Genomic DNA, 13,178 nt, shown 5'->3' with positions numbered 1-13,178 from the left:
GGGCATCAAATATGGATCTGGCGATTGTATAGAACGAAGCTTTTCCACATAACGCCTTTTATGCAACACATCCAGTGAGTTTACGGCATCAGAAAGCACCGGGTCTTCCATGAAATGCATTTTAAATTCCTCGATCAATTGAAACCAATGCTAATACAGAGACAAAATGACGGACAAGTGGGCGGAACCATACAGCGAGCACGTGGTTTTGTGACGTCGGTGGGTAGGGTCTATAGGAGCCTCCAGGGTATGACTCTCAACAAGCATGAGAAGTTTGGTGCAGATATGTTGTATATCTGCCAAGTTATGACTGTTGAAAATTTGAGGTGAGACAAAATGGTGTCTTTTCCCTTTCCTGTTTGGACCCCTCTGCTGCAACGAAACCTCAATATTTTTCATCAGGCACCTGAACACATGTCTACAGACTCCCCTGAAGCAGGTTTGAGGTCAATTGTTTTTTTTCCCTAGGAAGAGGAGCCGGTCTCGTGAATAAGGCTGTTTCCTGTTCCCAGCAGGGGGCAACAGGCCTGATGGCAAATATTTCAATGCAGTCATGTTCAGGCTGGGATACTTCACATACATGCCAGATATGAAAAAGATTGAACGTTGTATCAAGGAGTTATTAGTCATTTACTGAATTTGTGGTTTTGCCAAAAAAATGGCCAAATTTGGCACCCCGCGCAGGTCGGACCCATGAATGAAAATGCACCATTTTAAAAACTTAAAATCTCTAATGTCTCATGAACAGTCTCACCAATTTTGAGGAGGATCCAGCTAACTCCCTGGGCGTCAAGGTTTCAACTGTGCACCCTGTAATTCGATAAAAATTTCACATTTAATCCAAAATACCCGATTTCCTATTGGGTTTGGAGACTTTTTGGAGCAGTTTTGCACAAGGTATTGACTCCCCAAATTTCATTGCTCTACTTTGAAAAAACCTAATAGGAGAGGCCTTTTAAAAAAAATTCAATTCAATTTTTTTTTTTCGCAACGATGCAAAATTATCAAAATTTATACAAAGCCGCATGTATGTGCACATTTTGGTGAGTTGTCAAGCATGTTCAGGCCTCCAAATTGGCCATTTTCATTTGCCAAGAAAAAAAGAAGAAATAATCCTTTGCAAAACAATAGGGCCTTTGCGCCTGTTGTTGCTCGGGCCCTAATAATAATAATAATTCCTGTAATAATGTAATGAATCAGGTTCTAATGTGGCGGATGTGTTTTGCGTGGTGTACCTGAATGCACCGCGTGGCTGACTTGACAGATTGAGAGAGGACTTTTTACTTTCCCTTTTCATGCTCAGCTGCGGTGGACAGTAGGCAGCTGTGGCGGCATTTATTTTGGATGTGACGGTGCGCCACAATCTTTTATATGTAGGGGAAACCCTGGGTAACTATCAAAGATGCACCGATACCGATACTGGTATCGGTAGGGGGTGCCGATCCAGCCCGAAATGGTGGTATCGGTATCGGCGAGTATCAACAAAGACGGCGCCGATACCATTTACCGGTCTAATATTATAACATTTGACCGCAGCCTTTTTTTTTTCCTCTTGGCGCTCACTACACTCTGTCTCTGTGTTGTGTGATGACACGTGAACATCAAGCAGCTATCGCTATTGGCCTGCTCCAGACCAATGAGAGCGGGCCAATAGCCACTCCTAACCAATCACAAGTCAGCTTTTTCATATGGAGGAAACACAAACCAGGAGTAACGGCGGCGGTCGGGAAGTATTTCAAAATAGAAATCCCGTCGATTAAAATCAATGACTGCATGCAAGATTTGTGGCCTGAAAGTTTCGAGATGTGGAGTTAAATTGGCCAATTTCAATACCTCGAACCTGATAAAACATTTGAAGACGAAATGTGAATGAACACAACGAGTTTGAGCATGCAAGAGGAGGTGTCAGGAATGAGCGGGCAGGCAGGTGGTGTGGACCCAAATGGAAGGAAACAACAACGCAAGGCAGGTGGCAGAGAACTCAAAAAATGGTTTTAATTATAACTAACAAAAGCACAAAGTACAAACAAAAGGACTGGGGATCAAAAGGCAAGGTTCTAAACAAAACTTACTTAAACGGAGGGACTGGTACACGAAGGCTTGGAGAGGTCTTGACTTTGACACAGACAGACATTGACAATGACGCAACAAGGAGTGACAAGAAACTGGGTCATTATATACGCAGACAAGGGGTAACGAGACGAGGAACAGCTGGGTAACACAGGTGGATGCAGATTGCAGAATTACACTGGGAAAACACACACAGGTGAGAGCAATGGGTAATCACAGGGACAAGTCACACAAGGAGAAACCAAACACAAAACCTAACAGTACCCCCCCTCAAGGGACGGATCCCAGACGTCCCGAGGAAACAAAAAGTCAGAAGGTTGCTCGGAGGAGGGAGCAACACCAGCCCGTCACGGCCAGTCAGGCGGGCGTCCAGGACGCCAGACGTGGGCCGATCGCACGGGTCGATCGGGAGGGCGCCCGGGGCGCCAGACATTGGGTGACCGCACGGGCAGATCAGGCGGGCGTCCCAGACGAGGTAGTGCTCGGTCGTCCATACCGGAAACGGGGAGCAGCATCGTCGTGGCGAGGGTCAGGAACAGAGTCGGAGTCGTCGTGGGGACAAGGAACGGAGTCGGAGTCGTCGTGCGGACCAGGAACGGAGTCTGGGTCGTCGTGCGGACCAGGAACGGAGTCTGAGTCGTCGTGCGGACCAGGAACGGAGTCGGAGTCCTCGTGCGGACCAGGAACGGAGTCGGAGTCGTCGTGCGGACCAGGAACGGAGTCGCAGTCGTCGTGCGGACCAGGAACGGAGTCGGAGTCGTCGTGCGGACCAGGAACGGAGTCGGAGTTGTCGTGCGGACCAGGAACAGAGTCGGAGTCGTCGTGCGGACCAGGAACAGAGTCGGAGTCGTCGTGCGGACCAGGAACAGAGTCGGAGTCGTCTGCTGGCGGGACAGCTTTTGGGTCATCTGCTGGCGGGACAGCTTTTGGGTCGTCTGCTGGCGGGACAGCGTCTGGGTCGTCTGCTGGCGGGACAGCGTCTGGGTCGTCTGCTGGCGTGACAGGAGCGGAGTCGTCGTCGTCTGCTGGCGTGACAGGAGCGGAGTCGTCGTCGTCTGCTGGCGTGACAGGAGCGGAGTCGTCGTCGTCTGCTGGCGTGACAGCAGCGGAGTCGTCGTCGTCTGCTGGCGTGGCAGCAGCGGAGTCGTCGTCGTCTGCTGGCGTGGCAGCAGCGGAGTCGCAGGAGTCTGCTGGCGGGACAGCAGCGGAGTCGCAGGAGTCTGCTGGCGGGACAGCAGCGGAGTCGTCGCCCTCTGCTGGCGTGACAGCAGCGGAGTCGTCGTCGTCTGCTGGCGTGACAGCAGCGGAGTCGTCGTCGTCTGCTGGCGTGGCAGCAGCGGAGTCGTCGTCGTCGTCTGCTGGCGTGGCAGCAGCGGAGTCGTCGTCGTCGTCTGCTGGCGTGGCAGCAGCGGAGTCGTCGTCGTCGTCTGCTGGCGTGGCAGCAGCGGAGTCGTCGTCGTCGTCTGCTGGCGTGGCAGCAGCGGAGTCGTCGTCGTCTGCTGGCGTGACAGCAGCGGAGTCGCAGGAGTCTGCTGGCGGGACAGCAGCGGAGTCGCAGGAGTCTGCTGGCGGGACAGCAGCGGAGTCGCAGGAGACTGCTGGCGGGACAGCAGCGGAGTCGCAAGAGACTGCTGGCGGGAGCACAAGACCGCGGGGAGTCGGCGCGGGTGGCACAAGACCGCGGGGAGTCGGCGCGGGTGGCACTTGACCGCGGGGAGTCGGCGCGGGGCCACGTCGCAGGAGACTGCTGGCGGGAGCACAAGACCGCGGGGAGTCGGCGCGGGAGCCACTTGACCGCGGGGAGTCGGCGCGGGAGCCACTTGACCGCGGGGAGCCGGCGCGGGAGGAACTTGACTGCGGGGAGCCGGCGCGGGAGGAACTTGACTGCGGGGAGCCGGCGCGGGAGGAACTTGACTGCGGGGAGCCGGCGCGGGAGCCACTTGACTGCGGGGAGCCGGCGCGGGAAGAACTTGACTGCGGGGAGACGGCGCGGGAAGAACTTGACTGCGTGGAGCCGGCGCGGGAGGAACTTGACTGCGGGGAGCCGGCGCGGGAGGAACTTGACTGCGGGGAGCCGGCGCGGGAGGAACTTGACTGCGGGGAGCCGGCGCGGGAGGAACTTGACTGCGTGGAGCCGGCGCGGGAGGAACTTGACTGCGGGGAGCCGGCGCGGGAGGAACTTGACTGCGGGGAGCCGGCGCGGGTCCATGCCGTCGGCGTAGACGAGCACGCTGAGGCTTCCGGACGATGTTCTGTGGCAGACTGGGTGGCACATTACATGGTGAAGGAGGGTAGTAGGAACCACGGCCCTTACCTGGGCGCCCCCGCTGGCCACCACGCGGAAGTCCAGTGTAGATAGCCAAACGGGAACCCAAGTAAGGGTCCAGGGAAAAAGGCTGGGAAGGGGACGTGGTATGACTGAGGCGTGACAAAAACTGAGAGGGTGAAGAATAGGGCATGGCATCAAAATCTGGGTAGGAGTCGGTGTCAGAAAGAAAATCATATGAACTGTGATATTCTTCAAAATCAGAAAAATCGGAATCTAAAAAAACGTGGCGAGGCAGAACATAATCAGGGGAACGGGCGGATGAACGTCGGCGTGCACGCCGGTGCCGGATCTTTCCCGCTGGGTCCACAATTGGTTGCGTCATTATGTCAGGAATGAGCGGGCAGGCAGGTGGTGTGGACCCAAATGCAAGGAAACAACAACGCAAGGCAGGTGGCAGAGAACTCAAAAAATGGTTTTAATTATAACTAACAAAAGCACAAAGTACAAACAAAAGGACTGGGGATCAAAAGGCAAGGTTCTAAACAAAACTTACTTAAATGGAGGGACTGGTACACGAAGGCTTGGAGAGGTCTTGACTTTGACACAGACAGACATTGACAATGACGCAACAAGGAGTGACAAGAAACTGGGTCATTATATACGCAGACAAGGGGTAACGAGACGAGGAACAGCTGGGTAACACAGGTGAATGCAGATTGCAGAATACACTGGGAAAACACACACAGGTGAGAGCAATGGGTAATCACAGGGACAAGTCACACAAGGAGAAACCAAACACAAAACCTAACAGAAGGAGTGGTATCCAGAAGAAGGGCGCTGGACCGGAGCAACAATCTCTGGTCAGTTCACTACGTCTACTTTACTTTTATTGTGTTTCACTGAAAGAAATGCCGCAGTAATTTGGGAACTGTTTCCAAAGTAGGGTTGCCACCTTTCAGAAATAGAAATAAGGGAAAAAAGGAGGCTAATAGAGAGACGGGATGCTATGGTCAATTATTATTACTTATAATTGTTAGCGTCTGCAAATGCGGAAACAAGGTGGGAACTCGAAGCAGACAACAAGCGGAGGATATGTACAAGGGCTTAATGATTGCAAACAAAAAATAACACGCGATCGCGGGATAGAAGAAATAACAAAAGGAGTCCGTGACAGCAGGTTGACGGAGCTCAATACTACAAACTCGAAAGTTAACTAAGACGATAGGCAGCGAGCCAAAATAAAAACATTCAAATACCTGCACAGGGTATAGGGTTACAAACGAGAGCAACACACTAACAGAAAAAAACCAAATGCAGGGGCGTAACAAGCAAATGTAGCGAGACTACAGTGCGAGATGTCAAATGACGATCAGCAAGGCAAAATACCTTTGAGATCACCCGTGCTTAAATGCTGCGCTGATGAGATTGGATTCAGGTGCGACGTCAGGAAAGCCCCCATGACCAGCCCAGCAACAAGACACAATCTAACCAGCAGCGGAATGTGCCAATAATATCATGAAAGTTGCACTGTTTGGCCTTTGAGAGGTTTAAAAAGGTTTATTCAGTTCATTCTGAGTTTATTATTATGAATTAATTTTTACTTTCTTACTGTTGGACTAGCATTATACATGTTTTATTAATTTCATAAATGTAGCAATATTTTGGCCTTTGAGAGCCAAAGGTTTATTCAACTATTGTCTACTAGGGTTTAGTAGACTATTCACTTTGTACTAGTCTTTTTCCTATTTTGCAAAGGTAAGCAACAGCCTGACAAAGCCTTGATAGCAATGATTTCACATCCAATTATGTAGCTCTTTCGGAAAAAAAGAAGAAAAAAAAAAATATATATATAAACGGGGTGGTATCGGTATGGTATCGGTATCGGCCGATACTGCACAGCCAGGTATCGGTATCGGTATCGGGGCCAAAAAATGGTATCGGTGCAACACTAGTAACTATCGATCTTGGGGACACACTTAACAATTCACGATGTATATATATTTTTTATATTACAATTATTTTAACATGAGCTGAAAAAATAATTTTAATTGGTCCTTAAGTGAGAATTCATGAGAATGACTACCAGTTTGAAAAAAACAAATGTTTTTTGTCTTACTTTTGGAAACTCGCACAATTGGACAGACTTGCGTATGAAGTGTTTGGCAAGACATTGACACAACAGTGACCTAAATACCAGACCACATACACGCCACAATGTGGCCATGACTTTTATTACACTCAATTGTTATTTAATCCAGTGTGGATGCTCTCATTTACAAGCATTGCGTTACATCATACACTATATACAGTATGTAATGGATGCCAACATGCGCTCTTGACAATGTATACATGAGTTAGATAAGGCAATCTAGGAACGAAACAATGCTTTGATGTCAATTGGAAAGCCTCTAACAATGGTGAATACAAAAACAAAAATAAGCATCTTAATTAGCTTCTTTGGCGTCAGACTATTTTCACATTTCCATTTCTGAGTTTGACTTCACAAATGCTTTCTTTCACATGGATAAACAATATGAAAATGATTTTTTATTCTTGAGGTTTATGAGCAGTGTTGTTAATCTTACTGAAAAAAGTAATTAATTATAGTTACAAATGACTTCTCCCAAAAAGTAATTGCGTTAGTAACTCAATTACCTGAATGTAAGAGTAATTAGTTACTTGGCAAAGTAATTGGTGATAATTACTTTTTTCTTTTTTTTTTCTCAAAAAAACAAAACAAAACAAAACAAAAACATTGGCCACACTATGTGAAGTTTTTTGTGAAGGTTTTTGGTACAATTGGCCCGAGCCCAATTCTTTACCCTAATTTATCCTTTACCCTGAATCAACTGTTAAAAGTTGTTAAAATTGCTCCCATTATTGCATTAGTTCCCTTCCCTCTACTTTCGACATATGAAAGTTTTAAAACTGTTTCATCATTTAAAGATAGATTCAAGTCAAGATTTTGCCGATTTAGGAGTATTTTAGATAAAAAGTTACTTAGGTTCGTTAGGAAGGTTCTCTACAACAGAGCCGTCCTAAAAAGTCTACTGCTTTAAGATGGCGGCTGTTTACTAACGCATCTAGTGCCGTGTCTGTCATTTTGCATCTAGTTACATCTATATACAGTATATGTGATATCTACCATGTCTACCATATCTACCATAACATGCTGGCGTAGTTTGTAGGCTATCGGCTATAACATGTATTATTGGAGCTACCTAGCATCGCGTTTGCTCGGCGTCACAACTTTCTTGCCTCCTCCCCACTCCTGCTCTGCTCTGTCGTCTCGGTGAGTCCGTCTCCCTCAGACTTTTCGACCAATATAATAACTAGGGCTGTCAAAATTATCGCGTTAACGCGCGGTAATTAATTTAGTAAATTAATCACGTTAAAATATTTGACGCAATTAACGCACATGTCCCGCTCAGACAGTATTCTGCCTTTTGGTAAGTTTTACAGCAAGGTTTTTTGTGCTGTCTAACAGCGAACTCTAGTGGTCGCTTTGCGACATGGTTTATTGCTTTCTTGCCAGTTCAATATGGCTGCACGACGTCTCGGGCTGACGCCTACGTTGTAATGTTGTGCTTATATGATCCTTGGACAAGATTTGTCCGTAAGTATGGTTGTTGTAAAGAATGTACATATTATGTTAGTAAGCGAAATGTTATATTTTTTGTATGAGACGCTTTTTGTTTATGTTTAGTGAAGCTGTATAGCGTGCTAAGCTAACGTTGTTGCTAATGCAATGCTTGTGTACTTTTTTTTTTTGTAGTTTCACTACGGTCTAAAGAGGACAATGGTTTGAGGCCATTTTATTAATCAATCAGATGAAAAAGGAAGAAGTCTGATTGCTTGTGTACTTTTTTTTGTAGTTTCACTACAGTCTAAAGAGGACAATGGTTTGAGGCCATTTTATTAATAAATCAGATGAAAAAGGAAGAAGTCTGATTATTAAGGCGTCGTTCACTAGCTGTCTAGCTTTGGAAAAAGTAGACGCTTCGGAGTGAGGACAGCATAGACAGATTTAAATGACAGTAGAGTTAAATGCCCACTGCAGTCCTTATGTACCGTATGTTGAATGTATATATCCATCTTGTGTCTTATCTTTCCATTCCAACAAATTATTTTACAGAATATATATATAATTTACAGAAAAATAAGGCATCTTTTATAGATGGTTTGAATTGCGATAAATTACAATTAATTAATTTTTAAGCTGTAATTAACTCGATTAAAAATTTTAATCGTTTGACAGCCCTAATAATAACGCATAGTAACGCATGCCTTTCCGTCCTCAGTAACGGTAACGGCGTTGCCAAGATGAGAAAAGTCTTTAACTGAACATAAAAATGTTCAGTTAAAGAGATGGCTTTAGTGTCGAAGGCTGAAAAAGACGAAAAAAACGAGCCGACCCAAGCATAGCTTTAGCTTTTTTTTATCGACGCGACTGACAATGACATTCTCCGGTTTCAACAAACTATCCTTTACCATCAGCCCTGTCTTTCTTATATATCCTCTGGTTGTCCTACGTCTCTTACCGTTCTTGGGGGTAATTTAGTTAGCTTTGTGTAGCGATCGCAAATGCTACTCAGTGACAGCCAACGAACACTTTTAATTTTTTCATTGATAACACATCTTAATCCTATAATTTATTTACACTTCCCCCTTACTAAAGTTGTTTTTTTATATATATATATAACAGAAACGGTAGCAGTGGCAGTCAGATACCATTGTAATTTTTTTCAGGTCATTCATTGTCAGACAGAAGCAGTACGGCACAACGTTACGCTAAAAAATAAAGTTAAAATATAAAAATGGCTTACCTCTTTGTCCTCTGAAAGACCATGCCAACCCAACATAATGTTTACTGCATATGAAACGTGAATGGATTCGCCGAGCTGGTGTTAAAGTCCACGCAAGTTGATTCGGTTTTCACATTTTTTCCTCCCGAGTTTTTTGTTTCCGGGAACGTATGAAGAAAACATCCTTCATGGTCGTAATGTCTAGAGCAGGGGTCCCCATCTGCCGGGCCGCGGACCGTTACCGGTCCGTGGCGCATTTGCTACCGGGCCGCACAGAAATAATAATTTAATAACGACCGCATTCTGTCTGAATTAACCCTGTGTCCCTGCATAACACACCAATATCCCTGTCTACTCTAGATATAATACTACGGGATAGATTACAATGTCGTCATAGAAATCCATTGATTGGACTGCTAGCAGTACATCTTGTTTGTGTATATAATATATCTGTGTGCGCTTGTCCTCAATAATAACGTTTTGCTAGGCTGCGGGCGCAGCACATTTGTTCCCGGGAAAATATTTGCCCCCACACGAGCGAAGATGAATGGAAAACAGACGTCTTTGGATATATTTTTACGGCGAAAAGGGCACCTGACGAGCCTACAACCTCGAAGACCCACGAACTGCGAAGGAGTGGATTTGTGACCCGTTTGTGAATAAACTGAGTGCAGGAAAAGAGATCGCAAATGACGGCGACCTTATTAAACGTACATTTGAGACAACAACTCTACCGAGGTTCTGGATTACAGTCATTCTGGAATATCCTGACATCGCTACAAAAGCATTGAAAACCTTGCTACAATTTCCAACATCGTATCTTTGTGAAGCGGGCTTCTTAATTAATGTTTAACGACAAGGCGAAGTCGTTAATGGTGAGAGCGGTGTGAAGTTGTTGTGTGCAGCTTACATGGAAGGATGTATATGAGGAGAACTTTTCTACAAGTCCAAGATCAAACGTAAGTTAATATTCCTTTCTTTCAAGAAAGGTTGTAGTGTTTACTTTGGAATCGCTGCATTTGCGCATTTTGTGGCTATGTTTAACGTTACGTGCATGCGCAGAACCGCATCATTGAAATTTTTGATGGGTTGAAAAATTTGTCTGAACACCGGTCCGTGAAAAAAAGATCCAAATAACACCGGTCCGTGGTGCAAAAAAGGTTGGGGACCCCTAGTCTAGAGTCGTTTCTACAAGTTCCAAAAAAGCAATGCGTGATCGGCATGTTCGTTTTTGAAAGATTACCGGCGAAAAGTAGCACTTTTTACGTTGGGTCTATGCGAGGGCGGGTCTATAATGTCCCACTTCGGCTTTACTTCCGCTTTATGATGCGACGTCACGGTCTAAAATAGCCTGCGTGCGGGACGCCATTCAAATCTGCTGAAGCACCTAACAAGTTAACTACCTGTCTGTTCTTCTCTATTCCACTGACTCGAATACTGCTCAGAAAATTTCAGCTTCTTCGACATACAACAAGTTCTTTTTAAAGTAACGGAAATATTTACTTTCCCTGGTAACTAATTACTTTTACTATAGAGTAATTCAGTTACTAACTCAGTTACTTTTTGGAAGAAGTAGTGAGTAATGTAACTATTTTTTTAAAGTAACGTGCCCAACACTGTTAATATTTCCCCAGGGGTTGACATACCCTTTAAAATGCGCTGAATCGATTCAGCTTATTGTCCGCATCAAATCCAATCGTCCGTGCCCCGCATCGGGATGCATTGCCGCATCGATTATTGTTGACACCACTGGTAACCATGCAGATATATGCACTATATAAGTAATTTTTACCATTTACCATTTCTGCCGCACATTGCCGGTCTGTGAAAAAAAGGCCCACAAAAGGTTGGGGACCACTGTTTTATCCAATTCATTGATGGAATTTTCAGCTCTGATTGCCTCACCAGTGGTGATAAACAACAAAAAAAGGGCTAGATTGGTGAGAAATAAAAAACGTTCAATCAACTCTGCCAACCTGTTAAGCATAGTATGTCATTCCCAAAACTCACCAGTGAATCCAGTCTGGAATCTGCAATTGGCTCTGCTAAATATCAGATCTTTAGCTGGCAAATCTTTCTTAATTAATGATTTTATCAGCAAACATAACCTTGACATGATGTTCCTAACAGAAACTTGGTTAGACCAAGAAAATAGCTCGACAGTTCTGATTGAGGCAACCCCCACAAACTTCAATTTCTTTAGTGCGCCAAGAACCCATAAGAAAAGAGGTGGGGTTGCCAGTCTGATCAGGGACAGTTTTCAATGCACGAATATTTCATGTGGTCAGTTTGATTCCTTTGAATATATTGTCATTCAGCTAAAAAGCCCTTGCAGAGCTGCCTTGGTAACAATTTACAGACCACCAAAGTATAACACAATGTTTTTTGATGAGTTTACCAAAATACTGTCTTTTGTCTGCATGGACTTTGATTGTGTTGTTTTAGTGGGTGACTTTAACATTCATGTTGATAATCCTGAAGAAGGATGTGCTAGAGAGCTTTTAAATATTTTGGATACATTTGGTTTATCTCAGCATGTCACAGTTCCAACACATAACAGAGGGCACATACTGGACTTAATAATATCCAAAGGTCTTAACATCTCTGAGGTCACAGTGAATGATGTTGCTCTGTCTGATCACTACTGCATTATGTTTAAAATGACCACCCCTGTCCATCCTCTGAAAAGGGAAACAGAGGTGATTAGGAAGCGTTACATAAGTGATAACACTTGTGCGTTATTCACACAGGCCTATGCCTCACCATTAACCCCTACAACAGCTCCAGTGGAAGAACTTGTAAATAATTTCAGTTCCAGTGTGATGACTGTAATTGACACTATTGCCCCGATTAAGACAAAAACTTTGTCAAGAAAGAAGAGGTCACCCTGGAGAAATGCCATACTAGCTTTAAAACAAAAGCAAGATTGTCGACGAGCAGAACGCAGATGGCGAAAAAACAAACTAGTTTTTTATGATATCTACAAAGAGTCTTCGCAAATACAACCAGGAAGTGAAAAATGCTAGACAGTCATATTTTTCAGAGATCATTAGTAGAAACACCAACAATACTCGAACACTATTTTCTGTTGTTGACAAACTGACAAACCCACAAGCATCAATACCTCAGGAATTGGCATCTGAGGTGTCCTGTAATGATTTCGCAGCATTCTTTACACACAAAGTACTAATGATTAGACAGACTGTGTGCAACTCCAGATTAACAATTGGTACACTAAATGCCTCTCAAAATGTCCCCCACGTCAATCTTAGACAGTTTAGCCTCTTGGACTATGCCACTTTAACAGAAATTGTGTCAAAATTAAAGCCCACAACATGATGCCTTGACATCCTTCCTTCAAACTTTTTCAAAACTGTTTTTCATTGCATAGCCCCAGACATACTTCAGAATATACAGTGCCTTGCAAAAGTATTCGGCCCCCTTGAACCTTGCAACCTTTTGCCACATTTCAGGCTTCAAACATAAAGATATAAAATTTTAATTTTTTGTCAAGAATCAAGAACAAGTGGGACACAATCGTGAAGTGGAACAAAATTTATTGGATAATTTAAACTTTTTTAACAAATAAAAAACTGAAAAGTGGGGCGTGCAATATTATTCGGCCTCCTTGCGTTAATACTTTGTAGCGCCACCTTTTGCTCCAATTACAGCTGCAAGTCGCTTGGGGTATGTTTCTATCAGTTTTGCACATCGAGAGACTGACATTCTTGCCCATTCTTCCTTGCAAAACAGCTCGAGCTCAGTGAGGTTGGATGGAGAGTGTTTGTGAACAGCAGTCTTCAGCTCTTTCCACAGATTCTCGATTGGATTCAGGTCTGGACTTTGACTTGGCCATTCTAACTCCTGGATACGTTTATTTTTGAACCATTCCATTGTAGATTTGGGTTTATGTTTTCGATCATTGTCCTGTTGGAAGATAAATCTCCGTCCCAGTCTCAGGTCTTGTGCAGATACCAACAGGTTTTCTTCCAGAATGTTCCTGTATTTGGCTGCATCCATCTTCCCGTCAATTT

Source organism: Corythoichthys intestinalis, chromosome 10 (assembly GCF_030265065.1).
Source record: "Corythoichthys intestinalis isolate RoL2023-P3 chromosome 10, ASM3026506v1, whole genome shotgun sequence".
In the NCBI taxonomy this organism is placed as follows: domain Eukaryota; kingdom Metazoa; phylum Chordata; class Actinopteri; order Syngnathiformes; family Syngnathidae; genus Corythoichthys; species Corythoichthys intestinalis.
Note: the sequence above shows the minus strand (reverse complement) of the source record.